At 48.9% G+C, this 4,972-nt stretch overlaps 1 non-coding gene across 1 annotated transcript; it reads left to right on the plus strand.

The window, feature by feature from the left end:
* Window positions 1–3,574: 3,574 nt before the first annotated feature.
* LOC117796851 lies at window positions 3,575–3,702 on the plus strand. The gene has a single exon (XR_004621556.1). It is a non-coding gene; the product is annotated as a small nucleolar RNA SNORA18 (small nucleolar RNA).
* The last annotated feature ends 1,270 nt before the right edge of the window (window positions 3,703–4,972 follow it).

Here is a 4,972-nt window from a genome sequence, read left to right on the forward strand (position 1 = left end):
AAATAAATAAATAAATAAATAAATAAATAAATAAATAAATAAATAAAATCTTAAAAAAAAAGACAGCAGGATAAACCTCAAAGGCCCACAAGAGAGGGGTGGCCACAGTGCCACGGCGTGGGTGGTCTAGATGGTGCCTGGATGAAGGCCAAAGCTGGAAATGTCTCCTGACGCTGCCCCCACTCCAGTGTCTGTGACAGCTATGGCAGCACACTGTCCCCCTCTGGCCACATAGACACATGGCCAGGAATGACTTTTGTGGGATCATGGGCAGTAAGGGTCCTTCTGAGGGGAGGCTCTCCCAGCTGTCTGGACTGCGGCATAAAGTGGTGGCAACTCTCAGGTGGCAGTTTCTGTCACTCATAAACAAGCCAACAACAAAAAATGGGTTTCCAACCTAGAATGATCTTCCCGGTCCCTAAGAGTGGTGAGCAGAGTGATGGCCCCAAACGTGTCCACTCTCTAGACACTGGCACCTGTGAACATGTTTCCTACATGGAAAAAGGGACTTTGCATGGACCTTAGGGCCACCTGGGTGGCTTGGTCGGTTGGGTGTCTGCCTTTGGCTTAGGTCATGATCCTAGGAGACCCGAGATCAAGCCCCACATCCATCCAACTCCCCGCTCAGTCAGGAGTCTGCGTCTCCCTCTGCCCCTCCCCCTGCTCATGCTCGCTCTCTCTCTCTCAAATAGATAAATAAAATCTTTAAAAAAAAATAAAGCTGAGGGGCGCCTGGGTGGCATAGCGGTTAAGCGTATGCCTTCGGCTCAGGGCGTGATCCCGGCGTTATGGGATCGAGCCCCACATCAGGCTCCTCCGCTATGAGCCTGCTTCTTCCTCTCCCATTCCCCCTGCTTGTGTTCCCTCTCTCGCTGGCTGTCTCTATCTCTGTCGAATAAATAAATAAAATCTTTAAAAAAAAAAAATAAAATAAAATAAAGCTGAGCGTTTGGGTGGCTCAGTCGGTTAAGTGCTTGCCTTTGGCTCAGGTCGTGATCCCAGGGTCCCGGGATAGACCCCATGCTGGGCTCCCTGCTCAGGGGGGAGCCTGCTTCTCCCTCTGCCTCTGCTGCTCCCCCTGCTTGTGCTCTCTCACTCTCTGTCAAATAAAGAAATAAAATGTTTTTTAAAAAATAATAAAAATAATAATAAAAAATAAAGTTAAGGACCTTGAAGTGGGGAGATTATTGTGAAATATCCGGGTGCAGCACTCATTTCAATCAGGGGCTTCTTTGACCAGCCTATTTTCAGAGACCACAGAGAGTGGAGAATCACTGGCTCCTGGTGAGGCAGCAGCCTGTGGACCAGGTGGCTGGCGGGTGGGATAGACTGACTCTGCCCTTCCTTTCTCCTCGAGTCTTGCAATTCTTCCCTCCGAAGTATTCCAAAGGGAGTCTGACTCTTCGTAGCGTGGGCCAATGCTAGTTCCAGGCTGGAGTGAACCTTCTGGAAAAAGCTGCCAGCAGACGTCCGTGCTAGAGCAAGAAGATCCACCTTTCCCTGAGCACCCCCAAGACAGTCCATGTGTCCAGATCCGAATAGTTCCCTTCTGCTGCATGGTAGCCCCCCCCCAATTCCAGGTTCGCATGTTCTTTGCTGGCTTCCATCATCCATCCTGGGTGTGACATCGTCTTCCCAATCTGACTTTGCAAGGCACCCACAGGCCCATTTTGGTTTCCGTTTCCACCCCATTGTCAGCCACCACGGGGCCAACCTGGCAGGGGGGTAGAGAAGGGGGAGGGGAAGGGGTATAGGCATCCCCAATCCCAAACCTTCCTCCCAGTTCTCCAAGTGTCCTCCCTCAGGATCCGGCTGTCTAACAAGACCCTTCCTTTGATGTAGGGCCTGCCACACTGCAGCAAACTCACAGGAAGCCACAAAATATCATAAAACTTTGAGAGGAATGCAGAACTACCGGACAGCTGTCAGACAGCTGGCCAACTGCTAGCTCGAGGCAGTTCACAGTTTCAACGCTGGATTGCACTACGCTCCTTTTGATGACAATATCTCTGTGAATCGGGGTTTTTGGCAGCTGCCAAGATCAAAAGCAAGTACTATTGGGAAAGCCAGTGTGTAACAGGAAATGAAAGTGGCGATGTCCAATCAGATTCCAAGTTTTAAGAAGCTGTGCAGTGCCCAACAGGCACACATATCCCACTAGCAAGGGATTGTGATTACTTAAGAATAAATACAGCCTTCTATCTTTCTATGTATGTGTATTATTCTTTCAAATGAGTACTGAGGTATTAAAATACAAGTATCCCTTAGGGCACCTGGTTGGCTCAATCTGTTAAGCATTGGACTTTTTTTTTTTTAAGACTTTATTTATTTATTTGATAGAGAGAGAGACAGCCAGCAAGAGAGGGAACACAAGCAGGGGGGGTGGGAGAGGAAGAAGCAGGCTCTCAGCGGAGCAGGGAGCCCGATGTGGGGCTTGATCCCAGGACCCTGGGGTCACGCCCCGAGCCAAAGGCAGATGCTTAACAGCTGAGCCATCTGGGCGCCCCTAAGCATTGGACTCTTGACTTTGGCTCAGGTTCTGATCTCAGGGTCATGGGATCAAGCCCTGCATCAGGCTCCACACTCAGCATGGAGTCTGCTTGTCCCTCTCCCTATGCCCCTCCCCCCCACTCCCTCTCTCTCTCTCAAATAAATAAATAAAATCTTTTTTAGAAATACAAGTACTTCTCATATTTATTAAACAGGACTGTGAGACATGTTTCTGGCCCAGGAGTGCCGTGAAAAACCCACTAAGGTACTCAGAATATGGAGGATACCATGAACCAAGGGAGTCTGAGAACGCCTGCTGTAGGGATTTGGTGGGCTTGGGACTTCATCTTCTGCTGATCAGTTTCTTTTTTATTTTTTGGAAGATTTTATTTATTTACTTAACAGAGAGAGAGAGAGCACAAGCAGGGAGAGCAGCAGAGGGAGAGGGAGAAGCAGGCTCCCCACTGAGCAGAGATCCTGATGAGGGGCTCGATCCCAGGACCCTGAGATCATGACCTGAGCCGGAGGCAGATGCTCAACCGACTGAGCCCCCCAGGCACCCCCACCCACAATCAGTTTCTGGACTCTGTCTTCAGGGCTTTCCCGAGCCAGCTAAAGCAGACAGTCTTTTCATAGAAGGTTTGGGCCGTCGCCCTGAAGTTCCTCACTGGCTTCCAGCAGCACACCCGACTTTCCTCATAACGAGTCCTCTCTTCTCTCTGACAGATGGTTGTGGCTAAGGTGGCTACTAGGGTACGCCCATGTCTCATATGGGGAGACAAACAGAGCAATTAGAGGACCTGCCTAAGGTTCCCCAGCCCTGGGGTAGTGGAGCTGGAGTCAAAGCAAGGCTGTCTGGGGCAGAGGGCCCGCTCTCAGCCACGAGTAGTTGCCTTCCAGGGAGAAATCCCTGAACTCACCAAAACCATGCTAAAGCCTGGCCATTGCCAGATGCCCTAAAACCGCACCTCGACTGGACCCCTGGTCTGGATCCCACAAGGTCGCAGGTAATGCGTCGTTTACCAGCATCATCAAAGCACAATCAGCCGGGGAGTGTACATCTTGCTAAAAGCAAGATCCCCCTGTTGAGGTCAGTCCGGTGGGGCTTTTTCTATAGACCTACATCGCTGGAAATGCCTCACAGAGTAGATGTGTGGTTTCCTTTATTCACAGAACTGTGTTAGATCTGTGGGAAAGAACTACAAGACATCTATCTGCTAAAACTGTGTGAAAGACTTAACAGTCAAGTATTTTATTTTAAAAAAAATTATTTAAGAGAGAGAGAGAGCATGCATGCACGAGTAGGGGGAGGGGCAGAGAATCTTCAAGCAGACTCCCAGAGGAGTCCGGAACTGGCACAGGCGGGGAGGAGGGGAGTGGGGGTTAGGGCTCCCCTGGGGGCTCGATCCCACGACTCATGAGATTATCACCCTGAGCCAAACCAAGAGTTCAACACTTAACCCACTGAGCCACCCAAGCGCCCTGCAAATGTTTTAAATCTTAGGTATTGGTGTATCCCAACAGTCTGTACAATTCTAAGGTGTGATCGTTCAGGGGTGAATATGATTTGAACTTATTCGTGTTTAGAGAGTGTCTGAAATTGAGAACTAGAAAGATCCAACTACTCTGCTCCTAAATGTGGCCCTAAAGTAAAGAAATTGGTTTCCAAAGACTACAGGTGGGGAATTTCTCAAGTATGTCCATATTCAAGTGGAGATCAAAGAAGCCCACCATGAAGAATTATGGACTGGCAGTGCCAACTGTGGATTGAACAAAAGCTCTTTTTTTTATTTTTTATTTTTTTATTATTATTTTTTAAAGATTTTATTTATTTATTTGACAGAGAGAGAGACAGCCAGTGAGAGAGGGAACACAAGCAGGGGGAGTGGGGAGAGGAAGAAGCAGGCTCCCAGCGGAGAAGCCATGTGGGGCCCGATCCCATAACGCCGGGATCACGCCCTGAGCCGAAGGCAGACGCTTAACCACTGTGCCACCCAGGCGCCCCCAAAAGCTCTTTTTAAAAAGGCTATGTTGAAGATTATGATTCTGACTTGGGAGGAACTAAGGTGATTGGCAGTGGAAGGAATCACGTAAAATTCCTTAAATAAAAATGTATTGACTAAAAAAAAAAGCAAGTTCCCTGGGAGGTGGGCATTTTCTAATCAGAGACATGGCTATCGTCATGGACTGGCTCTGCTCTAGGGGCGAAGATCACCGAATCTATCTCGATTCAAACCTCCACTTACTAACTTGGTCAAATAGGGTGGATGGCTTGATGCGAGGCGCTCGGGCAAGTGCCTTCAGCTTCCTCATCTGCAAATCATGGTAAGAGTGATACTCACTGCATGGGGGCTGTTCTGGACCTCAAGTGAGTAAAGACATGTAAAGCCCTTAGAACGGGATGAGGTAGACCATCGCTGCTGCAAGGGTTCACTATTATTTGCACCAGGATTCGGCACTAAACCCTACTCCCATTCATAGT

This window comes from Ailuropoda melanoleuca, chromosome 16 (assembly GCF_002007445.2).
Source record: "Ailuropoda melanoleuca isolate Jingjing chromosome 16, ASM200744v2, whole genome shotgun sequence".
In the NCBI taxonomy this organism is placed as follows: domain Eukaryota; kingdom Metazoa; phylum Chordata; class Mammalia; order Carnivora; family Ursidae; genus Ailuropoda; species Ailuropoda melanoleuca.